The 23,073-nt window shown below is 56.7% G+C and overlaps 1 long non-coding RNA gene across 1 annotated transcript; it reads right to left on the bottom strand.

Annotated features, from left to right (window-relative positions):
- Nucleotides 1–8,663: 8,663 nt before the first annotated feature.
- On the bottom strand, nt 8,664–15,459 carry LOC310881363. Its single transcript, XR_014572317.1, has 5 exons — nt 15,200–15,459; nt 14,904–14,956; nt 13,301–13,519; nt 11,281–11,451; nt 8,664–10,696 (listed from the first exon to the last, which is right to left on the bottom strand). It is a non-coding gene; the product is annotated as an uncharacterized lncRNA (long non-coding RNA).
- Nucleotides 15,460–23,073: the final 7,614 nt, after the last annotated feature.

The following is a 23,073-nucleotide window of genomic DNA, read 5'->3' as shown; positions in this document are numbered from 1 at the left end:
CTTACCCTGAACCACAACATAATTACATTGCTGCCGGGTGTTGCTCTGGCAGGCGGCGTGCTGGGAGCTGTGCGCTGCTCCAGTGCGCACGGACCCGACCTGTGCCGTTCTCCCTCTCTGACAGCTAGGGAACTGGGAAACAGAGAGGTGGAAAGTTAAAATTCTCCCATTATTTTGTGTGTGAGTTCAGACTTCTGGGCCCAGGATTTCAAGGACACCAAGTGTCTTTCCACAGCGCTTTCGTTTCCACTTTCGCAGCCACATCGACTCCAGCAGCAGGTACAAACACCCGGCGTTCGTGCAGCCCGGGCTCTGATGGGCATCCCAGGAATGGGGCAGGAAATCCAACTGAAAGCCGGTCTCGAACGTGGGGCTGAGCCGCCTGCTCTCACGGAGCAGTGCAGAAGTCCGGCGCTCCTGCATGGTGCTCGGGTCTCCTCTCACGGCCCACAGCAGAGGTTTCTGCAATGAGCTCCCTCTCCCCAGCACGCTGCATCTTGGCAGGCTGGCATGGGGACAGCGCTCTGTTGAGTGGGGACGGTGCTTGTTGTGTTGGGACTGTGCCCACCAGCTGGCACTGCTGTCCTGTGGCACCCCGGTGCACCGAGGTGCGTGTGGGGCACGGATCCGAGCATCCCCTCCCCTGTGGCTTTGCAGAGAGCCGGGCTCTCTGCTGCCCAGCCTCGCCAGCTTTGCGTTTGCTTTCTCCGCTATTCTGCTGATGCGAAGGAAAGCTCAGCCTGCTGGCTGGCGAGCTGAGCCACCTCCACCTCCGCGCTGAAGGCCCATGGAGTGAGAGCTGCTAACGGGGAGCAAAGCAAGGCACGAGCAGCACACGCGGGTCCTGCCCCCACCCGCCTCTTCCCGGTACCACCAAGTTGAGCTGGGTACAGTCCCCTTCACCAGCACGTGGGCACGGCCACCGAGCCTGCCGCAGCTGCCCGATAACACCCCGTCAGCAGCTGATCAGCGAGTCAGGGGCAAAAGGGTTTCAGCAAAGTGCAGTGCCAGCACCCAGCCTCGGCTCCCATTGTACGAGCGCAGTCCGTGGGACAGAGGGGGGGATTAAGAGATCTGTGTCAACAGCGGGCCTGTGTATACAAACAGGACAGCTACGAGGGCTCACGCTCATGCTCTGTCCCCAGGGAGGTCACTGGGGATGGGAACGAGCTGTGGCTGGGCGAGTGCAAAGTGAGACGGGGCTGGGCGACGGGAAACCTGCTGTCCCTCTGCTCCCCAGCCTGCAGGGACGTGGGCTGCGGGTGTAAAATGGTGCTGCAGGGCCCAGGGGGCTGTAGGGGGTGCCCTGGCTGTGCAGGGGATCTCAGGAGGGCTGGAGAACCCAACCTGGTCCTGAAGACGGGAGCAAGGGATTGCTTGGTCAGTGGCTTACGGATGTCACTGCTGCCAGCCCTAAGTGGTGGCTCCTCAAGAGCTGCAAAGGCATGAACTGGAGCATTTCTACTTCACCTCTGAATATAGCACGGCTCCAGGGGACAAGCGAGACTCTGGGATGCTCATGGACGTGCTCTTGCAAAGCACCCAGGAGGCTCCTTCACCCACTGCCCATGGAGAGTCAGTGCAGGCACGGGGAAGGGACCACAGACCCAGGCTGAGAGGCTCCATTTTGCGACTTCATTCTGGCTCTTGCCTCTGCTACCCCTGCACCTCCAAACGAGCTCCGGTTCTTGGCAGCCAAGCAAGCTACAAGGGAAGAAGACACCCACCGCAGGGACTGGAGATGTTCCCAGCACCGGGGAGCTGATCGTGGTCATGGGACTGGTGCTGTCCCCTGTTACCTGCTCTGTAAAATGGGTGCATCCCGCTGACCTCTGTGTAAGCACTGGGAATGCTGAACGGGCTGGGTAAAATAGTTCTGCTTTAGAGGAGGGAATATTCTGCCGCGAATTAAGATATATTCCTATATAGAAATAAAATACACACATATTATGTACACACAGGATGCAACATGATGTACATTGGATCTGTGTCCAACGAAGGACACGCAAAAAAAACACAAGATCTTTCACATCTGAATTTGTCTGGTTCCCATCACAATCCTAGCTCAGATATGAACAATAGGAACTCAGATATAAACAATCTATTGAAAACTCTTTCTGCTGTTCTCTTTGGCAGAGAACAGTAGCTAGAGAAGTTCTTATTTTTTGTATCTTGAGTACATCGATGGGCTGGGTGTAGAAGCTCTGTTTTGGGAAGGAGGATCAGAAAACCAAACCAAACACAGGGCAACAGTATTCATTTCAACCTCTTCTGGCCCCAGAACCTCCCAGGAAAGATTTCCTGAGCACATCACGGTGACAAATGAGGGCACAGAAGAGGTAGGCAGCGACACTTCCCACTGGAGTCTGCTTCAACCTCTTCTCCCAGCCAGAAAGGGAGGAAATGAACTAAAGCAGCTCCTCGGCTCTCCCTGCTCACAGCCTCCAGCAGCACCGTCGGAGAAGCATCTCTCGTCTTCCAGCGACGGCATCTCTCCTCTTCCAGGTGATGGGGGCTACGGGGCTGCGAGCCACTTCTGGATGCCACCTCGCCGCGTGGCACTTTGTGGATCAGTGCTAATCACGCGGTAGCACCAGCCAAAGATTTTTCCTGCTGTTTGGGTTCAGAAGAGCGGAATTCGCAGGTGGATTTTGTTATGCGTTGCTTGCCAGCTTTTGTGGTGATCTGAGAGCTTTTCATCATCCGGTGTGAGTGACGGCGCTGGCTTGTAAGAGTCCAGCCTCCTGCCAGGGTGTTTGTTAGACTTTGAAGTTAAATCATGAGCAAAATGAATGCAACGTGAGGCTGTGTGCAGTCTGAGCCAAGATTTCTTGCCAGTGTTTCAGTCTGTTAGATTTTCATGCTTCTTAGCTAACCCCCTTTGTTCCTAAACCTTTTTTCATCTGACAGCAAGCAGGGCCAGAGCTTCAGAGTGGATGACAGGGAGCCAGACAGTGCCACACTCACCCTCTTCACAGAGAGACACCTTTTCTCTCCTCTCCTACCTCTGAAATAAAACAAACAGACAACAAACAGGGGGAAAAGCCCATATTTCCCTTCTCCACCCCTGCAAATTGCTGCTCCTGCTGCAGAATCTTCTCTCTGTTCAGCACAGCCAGCTCGAGCTCGACACAGTCCCATCCCAGGGCAATGCCGAGGTCTCTCCAGATTTTCAGAAACCTCCTGCAGGAATTTATGGCCCCAAACCAAACTTACCCCAGAGGTCTGCAGGGCAGCGGAGACTTCTTTACACCCGAGACGGCTTTTCTTGAGCTTGTTTCCAGTCCACAGGCTTATCGTATTATTTTGTAATTCCTCTCCTAAAGATGCAAAACTGAAGCCTGTGCCAAACCAAAACATCCCCGCAGTTTATCTGAGCGTGGAGGCACACGTGAAGGCAGCTGGAGCGCGGAGCAGGACGGCAGCCAGGGCCTGCGGAGCAGCAGGGGCTGCTTGCAGCTGGCGCGACGTGAGGGAAAGCCAAAAGCCACGCTGGGACCACGCCGCGGCGGCAGCCTGGGAGCCACCGGCTGTGCTGCTGCACGGGGTGGTGGGGACGAGCAGAGCCCCCCAAACCTCCGTTTTCTCACCCCGGTTGTGCTGAGGCTGCTTCGCCCGCTGTGCTCCCTCGGGGAGGCACGAGCCGTCCCGCACCATGTGGCACTGCAATTCCCGTGCCAGTGCTGGCCATTTCCATGGGTACTGCCTTAGCTGTTAATTAAATAGTGTACATTAGTGAGCCTCATTAAGGTGCCTCCTGCCTTTCTGCGCACGGTGACAACACTGCGATTACCGATGATGTTGGTGGAGGCTGGGGCATCGAGCTGCTGGTGCTCCCGCTGCCCACGGGGCACCCAGGCACACCTGACCGACCTTCAGACAAACACAGAGAAAAACTTCCCACAGCTTCCAGCAGCTGTCCCACATCCCCCTCCCCACGCTCCCCGGATGGACAGGGGGACCAAACGCTTCCACATTGTCCCTTTTCCAAGCGGGGGATCTGCTGAGCGATGCAGGCGCCCCAGCTGCTCTTTGGGGACCGCTCGGGATGTCACCCACCTCGCCCAAGGCAGTGCAAGGCGTTTCCAAACACCAGAAAAACTCCCAAAGAAACTGCAGTGAGGTTGAGTGCTCACATTTAAATGTTTGTGTGTTTTTGTTGTTTTTTTTTTTAACCCTTTTCATCTCACTTGGGAGGTCTTTCTGCCCCAGGAGCTGGCCTCCAGGGGGTCGCAGCACCAGCAGGGAGCAATCAGGATCCGTCCTTGCCTGCAGGAGCCAGGTCCCCAGGCAGTGGGAAACGGCACCTTCCCTTGGGCAGAGGCCAGGGTCCCCGTCCTGCTCGGTGTTGCTTTCCAGATAGGCGGGCTGCAAATAGCGCAGTTCACGTGAAGAGGGGAGATAGCGCAGCCGGGGTCCGAGCACGGGGCTCTCGGCAGCGGAGGCGGCGGCCAGAGGGAATGAATGAGCCAGCAGTGCTTTGCCCACGATAAACGCAGCCTCACACACGTGTGTAATCAGGAGAGGGCAGCCCTGGCTCTTAACAGCATCTCAGGCGAGCCAGGCTGGGTGGGGCGATGCCGGCACCCAGGACCCAAGCGCCGGAGATAACTCGTGCCCCGGGAGGCAGGAGAGAGGGGCTGCATCTGAGCAGGGAGAATTTCCCACCGGGGCAGGTGCTGGTGTAGGCGAAGAATGGGCTTGCAGTGAGCCAAACAAGGTCCGGTGCAGCTTTCCAGCCTACAGACAGGCTGAGTTCCCTAAAATTATGCAGCCAGGGCCTGTCCCCCGCTTTGCGCCCCCCCCATGCCTCCAGGCACAGCCTGATCCTGTCCTGTGCCCACCCTCCCGGTGGCAGCTGCCCCACCAGCAGGGCTGCGTGCCCGCAGAGCAGACTTTGCTCTCTCCCCATTTACTTTTAACCGAGCAGGGGGCTGTGGGAGCTGGGCGGGCTGGAAAAGATGCTCCCAGCTCCCCGGCAGGGCTGTAGCTCCTTTCCCCTCCTGTTTCTTTCAGGGTGGCACAGCCCCAAACTCCTTCCAGCTGGTTGTGAAGTGCTGGAGGTTTGCCAGTCCCAAACCGTGACTCAACAAAATCCCCTAAACAGGCGTCTCCTCGCCCCCCCGGCTGTCCCTCTGCCATCGCCCCGTCTCTGGGTGCCTCGGTCGCCCTGTGCTGGGCTCGTGGCTCCGGCTGTGCTGCCTGGGGGCAGGGACAAGCACTGCAAACCTGATCACAGCTACCACACCTGGTCCTGGTTTTGTTGTTGTTGTTATTTTATTTTTCTGGGGGGCTCCTTCTCCCTCTCCAACATCTCAGGGATCTCCCTTGAGAGGGATCAGAACCCCCCAGCAAAGCAGCAGGGAGCACAGCGGGAATTGTTTAATCCTTCCCCAGAGGGGAGAGACCGCAGGACAGGTAAGGAGAGAGGTTTTGGGACTGCGCCTCCCCACGTCCCGCAGAACTGCGGCAAAGCAGAGGTGGCTGCTTTGGGATACGGCTCGGGCCTGAACTCGCCAGCGCTGCCCCAGCCGTGGGTCCCCGCAGATAAAGCAGCGGGGCCGGGCAGAGGCTGGCTGAAGGCCCCTCTCCCTGCAAGGAAGCTCTGTTAGGAAAGAAATACTGCTGCTGGCCCGGGACAGGGCGAGGAGGGGATTTGGGAGCCTCAGGCAGGGAGGCACAGCCTGAGCCCGGCTTTGCTGCCATCTGCCGCCCGCCGAGCCGGGCCGCCCATCTCAGCCAGACACTCAGCCAAGAGATTTTCTCAGCCGGGGGATCCCCTCTGATCTAAAATGTTCAACACAAGCCCTTTCCCTCTTTCAGGAGAGACGTATTTAACCTGCAGGGACTGAGGGTTTACTTGAAATGCAGCAAGCCCCGGGCAGGGAAAGCTCCCAGTGTACCAGCAGGCACCTGCAGAAAGCCTCCAGCCTGGCGCCAGCCCAGAAATCCACCTCAGGAACGCATCGGACGTCTGCAAGGTGTCCCCAGCGCAGTACAGGTTGAGCCGCCCTGGCTCTGCCTGGGACTGGCAGCAAGTCCCTGAGATAGCATCTCAGCGTCCAGAGCAGGCATCGCACAGCGCAGGGGCCAAGCACAACGGCACCATTTCAGCAGGAGATACAGCCTTTATATAAATATGGCTGCAAATACATCTATATGTGCAATAAATTTGTATAAAATGGGTTCCCAAGAAAGGCATTTTTGTTGTCCCTATGTCCTCTGCCTTCAGTGCAGTTGTGAGCTGATTCCTTCCCCCCAGTCTCAGCTCCTCAACTCCCCCCACTGGCACCAAACCAAGCGGTGCAGGGCGCTGAGTCCCAGGGGTGCAAAACGTCTGGATTTTCACTCCCTGCAGCCAGCCCCTCGCAGCCTTCATCTCTGCCCTCACCCCACCTCTGGCTGGCTTTGGAGCCAGGAGATGGTGTCGCAGGAGGTGGGAGCTGCTGGTGTTGCATGTCCAGGGGTCGGGGTCTGGGGGCTCTGACCAGCAGCGGTTTGCAGCAGGGGGGCAATGACTTGCCTGAGCGGGCATGGAAACAACCTAGACTGGAGAAACACCGTATTTCTGCAACATCACCAGCGTGACTGGACAGCACTGAGGGATGTGTGAGAAGACAAAGCCGCAGAAGCACTGGCCTTGAGCACTCGGCTTTGAGCTCCCCAGTCGCTGATGGCTCTGGATGTGTGCTGGAGGCCAGAGGCTCCCCGCCACCAGCTGGCAGGGCCATCGGTGCGGGATGCTCTTGCTCCCAGTCCTCTAATCCCAAGGGGTGGCCCTGGGTCATGAGTGCTCAGCCTGCAGCACCCGTGCCCAGCTGCCTCCTGCGGGATGGCTCATGGACAGGGCAGGGACGGCCAGCTCCTTCTCTAAGGAAACGTAGGGCTGCAAAGAGAGGACCTTTCCCATAAAAGCTCCCTTAGTCAGGGAGGGGCTGTCACCAGCGCCGTGCCACCAGCCTGCAGCTCATCTTCTCTGTGTCTGAGCAGGACACGGCCAGGCTGTGCCCGGCAGGGACCTGTCCACCCCAGCACGGTGACACGAGCGGTGGGGGATCCGCACAAACAGCGGTGCCCACCCTGCAGCCAGCCGGACCCCTGCCCTGGGATGGGGATCAGGGGGGTCACACAGGGTGTAAATGGCAGCTGGAGAGAAAGGAGCGCCTGCCTTTCAGAAAATCTGGTGATTGGGAAGAGCTTTAAACGGATCGCTGTGTTATGGAAGCCATATCGGGGGGGGGGGAGGGGGGAGAGCCGTGTATGGTGCCACAAAATGAGGCAGGGGAGGCTGAAGGGCAGGCCCCAGGGTGGCCTCACAACCCCCTCAGACGCAGGGGAAGGGACCGGCCCGGCCCGGCCCCGAGCTGTCCCAGCCCGCTGCTGCTGCCTGCTCCAGCCGCCTGCCGACAGATGGTGCCACCGCCCCGCCGGATCCCCTCGCTCCCTGCACCTGAGCCCCGAAGTTTTGGGGACAGCTGCGGGGCCGGGGCCGTCCCCTCAGGCTCCCAACGGGGCTGGCGTGGGCCAGCCCGGGAGCAGGCCCGAGGCGGGTGATGGGCGCCGCGGGGCCGGGGCTCCTCCGCCATTAACCGCAGGCCTGCGGGTCGCGGCGTTTGGTGGGGCAGGCAGGAGGCCGGGGAGGGATTTTCCTCCCCTTCTGGGCCTCATCCTGCCGTGGCTAGCGCAGCACCTTGACTGCGAGCCCTGCCACTCCGGCTGGTTAACCTCCGTGTTCAGCAGGAGGCGGCGGGCACCAGCCAAAAGGATGCAGGAGGGGGTTGTAGGACAGGGAGCTGGAGGATTTGGGGTCCCTGGGGGGGACCACGGTTCTTGGTGAGGGGTGCTAGGAAGCAGTTTGAAACACCTTGGGCCGGAGGGATGGGAGATCCGGGTGGGCAGAGCAGGACCAGCACCAATCCTGGCAGGCCCCTGAAGCCCAAGGAGGCAAACCCCACTGGGCCCAGTCTGCCCCGGCACTTTGGAGCCACCATTTTTTTTGTGGAAGCTCCAGAAAAGGAGGCAAAGTGCTTTTCTTTTTAATCACGCATCACCTCGATTCATTCTGCTTCTTAACCAGATCTAACTTCACTTGGAAAGAGCCATCAAAACACCAAATGGGCGCCGCTCCCCACCCTCTTTGTTTGAGTGAAAAGTTTCCAAACTCTGAGCGCCTCAGCAAATCGGTAACACGCCCGTGAACATGCGGTTTGGAACAGGGCGATAGCCACACCACTCTAATGCTAGCCCAAGCAAGTTTTTATCACATACACATAACAGCCATAAAACCCAGCCTGGAACAAGCAGGGTTGTTTTTGCAGGAGTGGTCGAGTTTTGGATTTTAATAGGCCTCAGCCCCCTCATAATTTTCCTCCTTAAAATGCCAAGAGGCACCAGCCCAAAGCAAGGCTTAGAAAATTCCTGTAAAATAGCTTGTAAGTGTCTAAAAGCCTCCGGGCTTCCTTCTCTTGGGCTCAGAAATGCCACCTCTGAAGCAGTGCAGTGGGGTGAGGGAGAGCTGGGAAAGGCCTCACAGATCCCAGTCCCACCACAGGACAGGAGCTGCTGTGGGGACATTGTGGGATCCAGGCCGGGCTGTGATGTGGGATCCTGGCCAGCAGGACAGATGGTTGGGGTCAAGTCAGGCTGGCCAATGTGGAGACAGAGCAAGCTGCAGGAACAGGGATGTGGGACAGGGATGTCCCCTGCCTGGAGCTGAGGGAATTAACGTCCTTCCGAGCCCCACATCTGCACCTGACTGCTCCCACGCTGCCCTGCCCGGCTTGTTTTGAATAACCTTCATGTAACCCGGGCCGGGCTTCCCTGTCCTCCTGCAGAGCATGAAACATCTGTCTTAATATCTAACCTTTGAGCTTTCTCCTTGCCAATTAAGTTGATTACATCTTGGCCCAGCTCCAGCTCTGGAGAACGATTGATCACTGTCGTCTCAGAGGTCTTTGGAGTCTCTTATCATGTCCTCCTCCATCGCTGTGCCAAAGAAAAACAAAACCCCGTCTCTTTGGCCAGGTTGGGCCGTCCACTTTGTCATCCCTGCTGCTCCGCCGGCTCCTCTGAGTCGTCTGCATCCGCCAGAGCACTGCAGGGCCCTGCAGTGGGATTGATGGCACCCTTAAAGGCAGGAAACCTCACATCCCAAAGACCAACATAGGTCACTTGGTCCTCTTTACATTTTGAGTGATTTTTGGTCATCAGAGCTTCACCCTTCGGCCTCTGAGCATCTCTCTGTGAGGCTGCATGCGGCAAAGCCGATGGGATTTTTCCAAATTGGCACCCTGGTGGGATTTAATGGGGTTTTAGGATAAGACAAGATCAGCCCTCATGGAAGATGCGCTTCTCCTGTTGGCTTTGCCTCAGCCATGGCAGAGCCAACATGCCCTGACTGCAGGATGCTGTGCCTTGCCCAGCTGCCTCTTGACTTTATTTTCCCCGGTGACCAACACCCAGCATCCCTCTGGGGTCAGCCGAGAGCTGTCTCCAGCTGCCAAAACTTCAGCACCAGGGGTGTAGCGTTTCTCATCCAACCCCCTGCCAATCATCCTCCCCTTCCCCCTTCTCTATGATTTAAAGCAAGAAAGAGCCACCGGGCAAACAGCTCGAAGCCGGCATCCCGGCAATTATAAAAGCGCTTTCTGCCAGCTGCTAGACTCCTTGTCACCAAGCTGATGGGTAGACTAAACAGCGAGGACCCGGGCTGATCCCCCCGTCCCGCTCCCTGGGGAAGCGAGTCTCGGGCAGGCAGACAGCTGGGGCTCTCGGAGGATGCAGCGCTGCGCCGCTCCGGCAGGAAAACCGGGGGGGCTTGGGGAGGGGAGCGCAATGGTTAGCGTCAAACCTGGCAGCAAGGCCGGAATGGGGAAGGCCAAGGGGATCCTGAGGCTGCTTGAGTGAGGCGGGCGGGAGGAGGCGGAGGAAGGGCTGAAGGGACTTAGAGGACGGAGCCTGGGCGGTGGGAAGCGGGGATCTCCCCACGCTGGGGGCTCACCCCCCACCCCAAGTGGGCTGGCAGCTCTGGCTCATCCCTCCTCCATCACCAAAGGGTCTGAGCCCGGAGTGCCAGGGCTGGGCTATCAAAAGTGATTTTTCCCCCACCGGTTGCCCAAACCTTGCTCTCCACCCCCCCCCCCCCCAACCCCGCCACGTTAAGCCGATAGCTGATATCGCTGCTTTCCCCAGGGGGCTGGCAAGGAGCAGCCGGTGCCGTTATCCGGGCATCGCTCCCTTATCTGGCTCCCATTTTGGCTGCAGGGAGCCAGCGCCTCTCAGGTGAGGGAGGCTTGGTCAGGAGCTGCTCCGCAGGGGAATCCACCCGGCCAGCCCCTTTTCTAGTAAAACCCCGTCAGACAGCAGTGCTTGGCCATCCCCAGGGGTGATGGGGTGGAAATGGGACATTGCAGTTGAGGAGCCCAGGGATACAGCTGCTGCTTCCTTTTAAAAAAAAAAAAAAGGCAGCTCAGGTTCCTTTCCATCATTTAGTGGCTTGATCATGCCAAAAGAATTAAGCAGTAGTGATGCTGGAGCGAGCTGTGGCTTTTATTGCTCTTATCTGCCGGCTTCTGGAGGAGTGGGATGTCTGCGTGGGGGTCTGGGCAGGGGACGCGGTGCGCACGCCACGGGGAGACCAGCTCCCCTCTAAATCACCGCTCGCCGTGATTTATGTGGAGGCTCACAGGTTAGGTAACTGCAGTAAACAGAATAAACAGACCTCGGTCTGAATTTATGGACCGACAAAAGGACCTTTAACCATAAAAGAAATGTGCTTTCCAGCCCTCCTCTATCACCAGATCCCAACCAAAGGCTTAAATACTTATATCAAGCCCTCACAGATCAGGAGTTGGGCTGGATTCAAACCGCTGCTCTATTTCCCCGTTCTCTGAGTAAGCCATCTCCTAGCGCACCTCCTGCTCACTCTCAGCTGCCCACTGACACACGAGGGTTTTTTTTTTTGGGGGTGCTGCTGGCTGCTCGACACTTCCTCCCCAGCAGCTACCCATACTCAAGCAAGGAGCTTTGGCTGCTGTCGCAGAGATAAGCCTCCCCAGCACAACAGCTGCTGTCTGAGGAGCAATTAAGGGCTGTGTCTTTTTCTCCCGAAGTAAAAGTGGTGTTCGATTTTCATGGGGTTCTCAAATGTTCGGTGCATTTCTCCTTATACACACGGAAAGCTGTGTAATGACAATATTACCCACCTTGTGTACCAGGCAGAAGGACATGTGTGAAGACAGCACCCAGGGAGCCCCCCCCCCCTTTTTTTTTTTAACCAACCTTTAGACCATCCTTTGTAATATGGTATTGGTGCAAGAAAAGGCAGCTGCAGAGGAGGCGAGGCGTCTGTCCATCCCCAGACAGGCACGGCTCGTGTTCGGAGCCAGTCCCTCCAGGAGAAGGTGTGCACAACAGGGAGTGCGGGAGGCAAGCGTAAAACCAGAAGCTGGGCTAAAAAATGTTGGAAAATTTGATATTAATAGGACTTATCAGCAGAGTCAGCCGCAGAGCAGCACAGAGAACACAGTGCTATCAAATCTGCTCTGCAAGCCCGTCATTACCCTGTCCCTTGGTAGCCAGAGAAGGAAGAGCATCCAGGAAAGCGTCCAGCCTTCCCTCCATCTTGCACATCTTTATTTAATTCCATTGAAAGCAAGCTGACATATTTGAAATGGAACAATTTAAATCCTTGAATTGTTCTAAATCCAGGAGAATTGCCAAAACCCCTGTTTTAATACATTTTTAAATTGCCTTTTCCTCCTGTCTTTGGGAGCCAAGATATGGCTATTTAATTACAAGCACAGCCTCCATTTAAGAAACCCTTGTAATGAGGCTGGCGTGGAAAGGCACCCAATTTTTCCATTGTCTGACCCAGGCACTGCAATTAGCACGTTTTATCCCGTGTTCGCATTTGGCAGGGGTCGTTTTGCGATGCTTTGGGGAAATGGGCTAGCGGTAATCTCCACGCTCCGGGCTCTTCCTGAGCTCAACCTGCCCCCTAGATGGGACCGAATCCAGAATCCTACTAGGGAAAGGGGTCGGGATGCCTGCTTTATGCAGCTCAAACCTGGGAGCAGAAGCATTTAGTCCTTCATGGCATAGTTTGGGAGAAAGGGGATAAGAAAGAACTACAAAAAGCAGGGAGGATTGGGTCAAAAGGAGGCAAAGGAAAATCACAGCAAGGGAGAGAAGCAAGAACGGCATCGCAAAGAAACGACTCTGTGGTGCTTGCGGTAGCAGCATGAAAATATTTCCCTTGGCTCGCATCAAGCCAGGAACTAGAGCTGACCCCGGGGGGAGTTCTCTGAGCACCGCAGCAGCCACTCAGCTCCGAAAATCACTGCAAAGAGCTTCCCAAAGGGTGGGTGGTGTGATGCAGCAACGTGTCCCAGCTGGGATGCCCTACACCCCGCAGCAGGGAGCTCTCAGTGCTGGAGCCACCACACCACACAGACCACGGTGTGCAGAGCCCTCTAAGCGAAGCCCCGGCCCCAGGAAGCCCCACATAAACCAAAATGCAGCCGACCAAAGCCACCCCCTGCCCTCATCCCATGCACGGGACCAGGCTGGGCTCCAGCACCACCCCGGAGGTGATGGAGCAGGGTGGGGGGACATCTCCTGCCCCCTCCCACCTGCCAGGCTGCAGATTCAGGTCTGTGCTCTGTGTGCAAGGAAGGGCTGGCGTGCGAGCAGCACCAAAACCTGCTTTTGGGGCAAGGAACCGCTCGCACCCACTCCAGCCTTGGGGCAGCTCCGCATCCCTCGGACCCACGTTCCCCGGGGAGCACTGGGCCGGTTGGGGCTCCCAGGAAGCGGCCGGGCCGCGGTGGAGCCAGCGCCCTCGCCATCCATCATCCTTATCAGCCCCGCTGGCAGCCGGCCGGGCCCTGGCAGCGGGGCCGCACGGCGAGAGACAGGCAGGAGGCAGCGGGGCGATAAGCCACGCCACAAACAAAAACAACTGGCCTGGCCAGAGACTTCAAAGCGCCGGGCTGAAATTTATGTGGCTGCGGAGCCCGCGCGGGTGCTGGGAAGATGGGGGCAGCCCCCAGGGGGGAACGTGGGCAGGATGCACTGCTGTGGTTCATGCGTGCGGAGCCACGGCTCGGACAAGCTCTGCAGATGTAATTGGGATGCTGGCAAGGGGTGAAACATGTTGTCCTGCACTGGGCACAACCCAGTAAAAGCCGCAGGCAGGATCATGCCCGGTGGCTGTGCATGGGAGCACCCTGGGGCAGCGCTACTGCCTGCACCCACGGGCTCCCAAAGCACCCACAGACACTTATTCCTAGTGATTTACCTGCAATAAGGCCATTTGCTGTCCACACGCAGCCATCTCAATGTAGCTTCAGCGATGGGCCGACGGGCTGCCAGGTGGAAGATTTAGGGCTGCGGCCAGGGAAATAAGGAGCCCAGGCACAAAGTGCTCCCCCTGCCTCGGAAACGCCCCACGAGCGTCAGTCAGGATCAGGTCCCTCTGCACTCAGAGCTCCCCTGGGGCAGGTGCAGCTGCACGGCACTTAGGGAATAACAGGAAAAACAGTTGTCACAGCTTATACACATCCAGTCTCAGCTGTATTCGCATATCTAAGTGTAACAACGCTGTTGAAGCAGAGCCTCACATAGCTTTGCTGATAATTGCCTCCTCCTCTTTATAGGATATTTCACTGAGCTTTGTTCGGACATCATCGGGCTGACAAATAAACGATCACTAACTTTTAAAAAAGTCTTTTAAAATATTAACATAATAATTTTTAAATTATGAGTGCTGTTCAGAGGCTCTTGCTTTCATTTGCCAACAGCTTTACTCAAAATTAGAATTGTTAGCTTAAATTTGTGTGAATGGAAATTGAATCAAGTTAAAATCCTTGTATCCTTTCTCTCCTGCCTCCCAACTTTTAGTAAATAAATAAATAAATAAATTAAAAAGAGGATTTAGGTACAAGGGCAGTAATAGAATCAACCTTCCATTTCAGTTGCATCTAATTGAAAAGGGAAGGATTTTACTTCTACCATCACAAAAATGAGACCTCTCACAGCTGAATGAAGAAGCGTTGATTTCAGCCAGTCCTTTTTTGGGGGAGAAAAGGCCCTTTTCCCAAGTTTCTCTCCCCAGGAGCCTTGGAGGAAGGCTCCCCCCGGACTCACTCCAACAGGACACTTCCAAGCACTTCAAGGCCCGCCCTGCCTGCCTCACCTTAGGGCTGCCCCAACCCGTGGCCCCCCTCCAAAGACCCTCGGGGACCCCCAGGGCCCCCCTCCCTTTTATACCCACGCGGGTGACGTTACGGCTCCCTGCCCACCCGACTGGCTGGCGTGGCCAGGGGTGGGACATGCCAGCACCCCTTAAAGCATGGGGCCGAAGCCCCCAGCCCCGAGGAGCCCGCTGACGTGCGGGGGGCTATCTTGTTTTAATTACATCAGAGCAAATGACTCCTTCCCCCGTGCTTTATGTCAGCGCGGCGGGGCTGTAATTTCTCTTGGCACAGTCTAGACTGGAGCGCCTTTGAAGCCGCTCGAGGCCGGAGGAGAACAAACAGCTCCTCCCAAGCGGGGGGATTAGGGGAGCCAGCAGCCGCCCCGCTTCGGGGCACGGCCTGCGGCAGGGCCGAGTCCTCGCCGGAGCCCCCCCAACCTCCTGCTCCGCGCTGTGCCCCCACGGGGGTCTCAACCCCACCGGGGTTTGGATTCCTTGAGCTCGGCTTGTCCTTGCGGGACAGAGGAGGTGCCCGTGTTGGGTGAGGCCACGCGGGATGCCCACCGCCCATCCCAGTGCTGAGGGTGGTCCCGCTGCTCCTTCAGCCCCAAGCTGCCCTCACCGTGTCCCCCAGCACCAGTCCTTCACCCTGAGCTTGTGGCAGCATCAGGTCAGCAGCCCCCACGCTTTTCCCTAAAAAACTTACCAATATCTTTAATGCAGGATGTCTCTTCTTATTTTCTGCTGATGAAAGTAATCCTGGAAATAGCTTTACTAAGTTATAGTGTTCCCCTATTATATATATTTGATTTTTTAAAGACACAAATATGAGTTTCATTAACTGGGAAAGGTGTCTTCTACCTCAGTATCTCCAAGAACCCCAGAAGCCTGAGGGCACGTTTTAGGATGAGCACAGCACAGAGAACAGTTCCCCCTGAAACCTGCAAGGCCACAAGAAACACCGAAGTCCTTCCCAAAATCACTTCTTCCCCTCCCCAGTACCTGACAGATGAAACCCCAAGGAGCAGCACCGCTCCCCTGGGGGCCTTCAGGCGTTCCCCAAGGTCCCTGGAGGAGATGGGGCTGGAGATGAGCCATGGTGTGGAGCTGAGAGGTCCCCAAGGAGAAGCACAGCCTGCGGGGAGGCCTAGGCCCCCCCAGGCACTGAGCCTATAGGGATCCCACCTGTGGGCAGGGTGAGGGTCCCAGCTGAGGCTGCTCAGGGCCGTCAGCCCCTGTCAGTGCCCCCAGGCCCTGCCGTCCCCACCCCACACCAAGGTCTCACCTTGCCAAAGCGCCGTCCCCGGCCGGGCCGGGCCCGTGCCCCCGCTGCCGCCCCGGCGAGCATCGCGCCGCCGCAAACCCGGCTCGGAGCAGCAGCAGAGCTCGCCTGGAAACACATGTGTTTTCTATATTTTCCACCCAAATGCCGGGTTTTAAATATTCTAGCAGCACCGCTCGCTCGGCGAGAGCTGCCAGGGTTTATGACAGCTCCCTCCTCCTTACGGCTTTGAAATAAGGCTGTAAACATGCTCGCCGGGCTGCAGCGCTGCCTGCGAAGGGGGCTGCTCCCCTCGTGCTGTGCCTATTGGCTCCAATTAGCACTGGCAGGAGTCAACCGCAAAGAGAAGGGAGAGCTTATCCCTGCGAGTGAACTCGTTTATTTACAGCGTTTTCAAAGCAAGATGAATATGGCTTTTTTTTTTTTTTTTTAAACAAACTTAACCATCTGCAAAAGAAAAAAAAAATAACCAGCCCCTAAATAGCTGGAGGAGGAAGGATGCTGCCTGCTTTCCCTGAGATGGAAATTCTGCTTTGATTAAGAAGGGCATGATAAGATCACCTGGCATTTCTCTGCAAGCCTTGCCCTGGCTGGAACTTGGCTTCAGCCCCTGCCTGGACCCAGCTCCAGCAGCATCCTTGCCTGGGCTCCTGCCTCTGCCCCTCCACAAGCGACTCCGTCCCTCCTCTGTTAATTAACACCTGACGAGCAGCTTCAGAGCCCTCAGCCGAGTGTGTGGGCAAAGTGGGGGGGAGACCCCATTTGTGGGGGCCCCAGCTGTGCTGCCCGCTGTTTCAAAAGGCACAAATTCAACCCGAAGCTTCTCCTCCGCGCGGGATATTGGCAGTGTCACTGCAATAAATTGGTTTTTGTAGGCGTGCCTCCGGGGTATCACTGAAGTGGGTTTGGCAGGAGGCAGAGGAGCTCAACCCGGAGGGATCTCAGACCTGCGTCGTTCAGACGTCCCGTCACAGGTTTGGGTACCAGCGGACGCCTCCGCTCTCTGCTTCCTGCGACGCTGCAGGCAATGGACGCTTTGCAGGGCCAGGGGAATGATCGCACCGAGGGAATCCTGCTATAACCCCACGGGAGACAAAACCCCTTGTGCAGGGGAGCTGGGCTCTGCTCCCTGCCAGCAGAAAAGGGAGTTTTCCCCCTGCCAGGGGGAAAAGCCGTGTGCCTGACGCACCACATCCAACCATCGCTTCGGGTTCGCGCCTCATTTGCCGTATTCCTTCCAGCCGTGCTCCTTCCACCTCGGCCGGCTGCAGCCCGCAGTGCTTCCAGCAGCTGAGCAGCTGCTTTTTGTCCCGCGCCGCCAGGCAGGAGCCGGGAGAGGGGCGGCCCCGTGCGCTCGCAGGGCCAGGAGTTACGGCCACCGCTTGCTACTGACTGCGCGCTGCCGGCGAGAGCCCTCCCGGCCATAACTCAGTGCCGAGGCCGCCCCGGCGGGGTAGTGGCCGGCAGCAGGGGGTTTATGGACTTTAGAGTGGGCTTAGTTAGTCGTGCCCCCAGGGGACTTCGCTTGCTGAGCCGTACAGAGAAGGCTGGATGCTCATTCTGCTCATTAAGCGAGGGAAGCGATGCGGTTTGCAGAGGCAGGAGCATGCCATTGTGGTTCCTGCCCTAATGCAGCCTCCTCAGCTCCCCGCGCCACCGAGGGGACTATGGGGGCACCCCCTTACCCCCTACAGCACCTCAGTTGTGTTTCTCACATGCCCGCTCACTGCTGATGGGGAAGGATGGAGCTCTGCGGCTCTGTGGGAGGATGCGATGAAGCCTCCTTTGGTCTGCCCCACCACCTGAACGGCCATACCCCTGCCTCAGTTTCCCTGCAAAACCTGCTTGTGATGCAAGCCAGACAGCAGCTCGGGGCGCTGTGCTCGGCTCTGCCTCCAGAGAGAAAACAGGCGAAGCCGAGCGCAGAGCCCAGAACATCCCGGTGCTGATAGCAGGCGCGGGCCAAAGCCCCGCATTGGGGCTGGGCTCAGCTCGGCAGCTGAATCAGCAAATAATTAGCAGGGCCAGAGCCGGAGGATTAGCAGCACTCTCCTTTCCAGCCATCCAGCCCGGTGTTAACCCTTTCATCCACATCTCCCAAACCCCAAAGCTTTGGGGTCTCCTGGGGGGAGAAATGCTGCCACAGGACCGGCACGGCCGGGGGTGCCCGGGGTGTTGCCCCTCGCCAGACCCCGGTCCTCGCCGCGGTAGCATCCCTGGGAGCCGGTGTGCCGCGGGGCGAGCCGTCAGTCCCGTGCCTGGCGGCTCGTTTGTTCACCTCCGGGCAGCCCGATGACAGCGCTTCCCTTTACTACCAGCTGCAAAAACCTGGCAGCTGATTTAGGAGAGCTCCCGGGGCCCAAAATGTAAACCGTTTTTCACCAGGAATGTATAAGCAAGCCATAAAATAAGGGATTTGGGTCTGGTCACATGGGACAGGCCTCCCATAAAATTGAAGCATTGATCTGTATTTTAGTGAGCAGCTTCGAAGCTGCCCGGATGATTGAAGACCTGAGCTTTAACAAACTCTGTAATCTCCCGCCATACATCTGAAGTGGCATGTTTGAAGTCCGAGGACGAGTTATTTATATTATTTATATAATGCACGGTGAAAGGACATTAGCCGAAGCCGGAGTGCCGGTGGCGGGTATTGTTTGTGGGTAGAGGAAAGCAGAGGTCCTGCTGCCCATCATCGTTCCTCGCCGGGGATGCCCTGCGTGGGCACACACCGGTGATGGCCAAGGTGTCCCAAAACCACGGGAACTGGGACCCAGCCATGCCACTGTCCCCAGAAGCCACCCTGCAGCTGCTGGGCTGGGACAGGTGTCGGCCCCTCCTGGCGTGGGTCACCCCGTTGGCAGGACGCCGTGCCCCTTCCCGGTGTGTCACCCCACTCCCGGGACGTGTCACCCCGTTTTGGGGATGGATCTCCCTGTTCTCTGGGGCTGCAGGCTGGGCTGTAATGGGACATGTCAGTGCCCACAGAGTCCCCCTGCCTTAGCAAAGCCACATAGGGAAATCCCCACTGCCACCAGTTTATTTCCATCATCCATGCCTGGCCAGCAGAGATCATGCTGATTGACAGCAACAAAGACTGTAAAAGTATATTCGCTATTTAAAAAAAAAAAAAAAAAGTAAATCTGTAAAAAGTGATTTATAAATTCAGATCAAACTCCAAACAGCGTCGGTGAGGGCGGAGGGAGGTCTGGGGCATGGGGGGATTGTGGCAAGGTGCTTCATTTCAGCTGTTTAAAACATGGCTTTATTCTTGTCCAGAAGCTGTTCCTTCCCTGCACTGAATTCACTTTCCGTAATTTAAGGAGTTAAGTAAAAAAAACGTTAAAAGCTGAAAAGCAGCTCCTTCAAACCCAAACTGAAACAAACACAAAAAGCCCGCCGGAGTCACCTACAGCACTTCTCAACCTTTACACAAAGTTCTTGGCACTTTCCCTGGACACGGTGCTGCAGCACCAGCACATGCAAGACCTGCAGCAGCTCCGCAGGCGTTAGCGCCATGACCCTGTAATCCCAGTAACGGATAAGCCCAAGGCTCCCCCATGCCCTGCAAATCCCGGCGGCCCCGTGCCCAGGAGATCTGCAGCCTGGGCAGGTGCAGCAGCTCGAGCTCAGCCCCTTTCGCCACGAGGGGCTTCGGGGGTGCATGGAAATTGTGCCTGTGCAGAGACCGGGGGGTGGAGAGTGCCCCAGCAGCCCCGGGCTGCTCGCCTTTTGCTTCTGGGAGCCTGTGACAGTTATTTTTTTCAAAACATTATTTCTCAGCAGTTTCCTGATGACAGTTTTCTATCTGACTGCTAAACCCGGGGAATATTGTGGCAGTTTTGGGGCTCCTGTGAAGGAAAGGAACGCATCTTCAAAGCAAACAAATAAATGCCCTTACCCAAATAACCCCAGCACTGCCTTCCCGCCACAAACCAGCTCCGTCCAGGCTAAATGACTTTTAGGGATGCCCTGCACGTGAGCTGTTATTACCACACAAAACCCAGCCTCCCACCAGTGTTTCACAGTGGCTGGAGCCGCGCTGCCGTGCCCTTGGCGGGGCCGAGGTGGCGGCGGGAGGCTGCGATTACCAAATCCCTTGCCCACTTAAGGCAGGCTCCGCGCTCCAGCCTGCACGGGGCATATTTGAAATGCTTCGGGCCCGATTCGGACTCCACGGTTTCCAAGAGCGGCTGGGAGCGAGCGGGACGGGGTCTGCTTTGTCTCAGGGAGGCAGCGCCCGAGCAGCGAGCATCGCAGCGGGCCAGGAGCGGAGGGGGCCGGGGGAAGCATCGCTCCCTCGGGGATGCGGCTCAGCAATGCCCTGGAACAGGAGCCCCTTAACCCAGTGCCACTTAAAGCAGGGATTAAGCATACAAGATAAGGGTGTAGCGGGGTTATTTCCCCCCCCAGGTGCCAGAAAAGGTTTTGGCTGGGTGCGGAGTGGATGCCAGCGGTGCTGAGCCCCAGCGTGCTTTGTTCTCGGGGAGTGTGGCAGCGTAAAACCGCAGAAAATGCTCAGTGTTTCACTGCATGGGGAGAGAATTAGGACAGGCTTTTGGCAGGGGGCAGAGCGTCATTTAAATAGCACTGAGTTTAAGGAAAGTCAGCGTGTGTTTGCAAGACGCCTGCAAAGTTCCCTTATCCCCTGGAAATCACTCTCAGTACCCACTTGGCGCTCACACACCGGCTCTGGAAAGGACTGAGCCCATCGCTTTGCCCACCCTGATCACCAAAATGCCCCACAGTCGCTCACTGCTTTGTGCCAGCTGCTGTATTTCCCAATTTCCAGGGAAATAAGACAAATCAACTCCTGCTCGGAGCGTTTCTGCTGCAGGACAGCGCAGTCAGCCCTGGCTGGCCAGCACCTCCTGCCTTCGCTGCAAGCCCTGGCTGCGGGGCAGGATTTACACCGAAACTGCTGGAGTCCTGTGATTATGTGAAAAATCAGCTTTTGTTAAAAAAAAAACCTACATTTTGAAAAGCTTTAAGTGCAATCACTTAAAAACGTGTGTCTGTGTGTGTGTAAATAATTTCGAGTTGGTCTCAGGAGCTTTGCTTGCCTGACTCATGTTTTTTTTATGTATCACAACAGAAAATACTGTAAAACATACTTTCAAAGTCTCACAGGGCCTTGGCCTCCTCCGAGTATTCAAAAGCATCAATTACACGAGCATTACGGGCAGGATAGTTTGTACGAACCCTGTTAAAAAGTCAACCTGAGAATTGTGCCTCCAAATCCCCTCGCTGCACCGATGGCTGGAACTGATTTCTGCCCGGGCTCCGGCACGAGTAAATGTTTCAGTTTAAAAACATTGAAAACCATTAAAACCAGGCCGTATGCACTTATTATCGAGAAAATCCCACACAGATGGACTGCATTGAACCGCGAGCAATTATTTTCTGCTGTTCTCGTGAGTTAATGAGATCATCAGGAGTCCCCGGTGGCGTGCCTTTCCCTGCGAGCCCGAGCATCCAGCCTCCTCCTCCGCAGCTCGGGCAGCGCGGCGCTAGCTCAGAAACCTCTGCGAGCCCCGGAGGAGCTCGAGAGGCGGCTTTGGAGACCTGGGAGGCAGAGACAGCGACGGAGCCCTGCCTGTGCTGCTCCCATCCCCGCTGCCCGTGCAGCCAGGAGCCCGGCTGGCAGCCGCCCTGCGCACACTCATCCCTCCGGCATGGCCAGAGCAGAAGGTGGCTGAGGTCTGCAGCCTTATCAGCACCAGAGCCCTAATTACCCTCCCAAAGTATAATACTGTGGGCTTGGCCGGTGCCTTACGGGACTGGCTCCCTTAGACAGAAGCTGTTATTGTCCAGATGAGGGGTTTGAAGGCTTGCAAACACAGCCCTATCCTCAAAGGGAATTTCTTTTGCTGACGCTTCCCAAGACAAAGAAACATTTCTGCCTGTGCGCCGGCAGATGGGTCTGGCTGCAGGCACGGACGTTTTTTTTTTCTCTCTCTGGATGGTTTCGGGGCTGCTCGCTCCTGCTTTCGATGAGGAACCAAAGCAGGCAGGGGTCGGACGACCACCGCCGTGCAGGGCAGCGCCCCGCATCCCGCAGCTGCCGCTGACCGCTCCGGGAGCACTAATACGCCGCTGTAATCGGTGGTTTAAAGGAGTAATCTGATCAGATGCAGCTAGTTATTATAATGGAATCAGCGACTTTAACAAGCTCCTGCGCAGACTGGATTACTGCGTTCACTCACCCATAGTTCATTAGAGCTTCAGAAAGGGAATCCACGAGAAGTCATGAAATACGATCTCCTAATCTCTCCTAAGCAGGAGAAGCCCAGCTATAAAGAAAATACCTTTTAAAAATACCCGTGAAGTGAATAAATCTCCCCCGTGCTAAAAGGCACAGAAAGCTGACCTGCTAGGGAAGGGGATCTGCTAACTGGATGTATTTTCCGTGCACGCACTTAAAGAGGCTTCGCGAAAGGGCAGCGCGTTTGAGCGGAGGAACAGAGGGCTTTCTGTTTTTCATCGATTGGAAATCTCTTTCTGATGGTTTTCTTAGGGTTCCTGGGGGGAAAAAATAAAAGTCATGGGTGGAGGAAGGAGGTGGGTGGATGCGGTGTCCCTGAGGGGCAGCAGAAAGCCTAGAGGGAGGAAATTCTGCCCATCCTGGAGAGATGCCCGGGTTCTGGTGTCCCTCTCAGTCCCAAATGCGCTCACTGAATCTGGTGCTGGAAATGTCATTTACGGCTAGGGAAGAGCATCCAGCTGGCACCCAAACACCTCCGGGCATCCCCCATGAGTGCCTTGCCCAGGAAGGGTGGTTTTGGTGTCTCACACCGGGAAGCCGTGGTAGGGCTCTCGTCTCAGCCTGGCACATTGCTTGGTGCCACCTGGCCACGTGAGCGTGTCCCCACGCGGGACGTCCTGAGTAGGACACGCAAAGCCAAGCTCCGTGCAGTTTCCCCATCCCCTCTGAACTGTCCTGGCCCTTATCAGGAGAGCGTTCAGCATGCGATTAACCGAAGACTTCATTAATACCACTGCAGCTGGGACTGCTCAGGGGCTTAACCTGAAGCATGTGCTTCTCCAGCCGAGGTCTCCATGCGCTCCATGCACATCTGGCTACCGCCCGCCTCTTCCAGACCTTTCTTCTCTCCGCGGGTTATCTAAAGGGGAAGGAAGCCTGAAAGCTGACTCTGTCCTCCAGGGCCGCGTTCATTCCTCGGCGCTCCCGGGGGAGGATTTGGCAGTAAGGAGCGTCGTGTAAAGGAATGTCCCCTGATGGACGGGGCTTAATGGGACACCTCGGCACGCACCGCCCGGCAGAGCGGCTGGGGGCACAAAACCCCGACCCTGTCCCCAGTGGCATCCCCACACCCTGCAAGCCCCAGCAGGCTCCCCGGCCTGTTTTGGTTGGTGAGGAGAGGGGATGCTTGGGGTGGGAGGATGCAGGAGGATGTTTGAGGATGAGGGAGGATGCAGGAGGATGCCCATGCTCACGCTCAGGGCAGACGCTCTCCCACCAGACACCTCTGCACAAGCATCGGTACCTCTGGATGCACAGGCTCTGCAGACTCCAAACGCGGAGAAATGTTTGACAGAGCAGCATACGTATTCCAAACATCGTTTGATTCATGTT

Source organism: Anser anser (genome assembly GCF_964211835.1).
Source record: "Anser anser genome assembly, chromosome: 14".
Taxonomy (NCBI): Eukaryota; Metazoa; Chordata; class Aves; order Anseriformes; family Anatidae; genus Anser; species Anser anser.
Note: the sequence above shows the minus strand (reverse complement) of the source record. Positions and strands in the feature narration are given on the sequence as shown.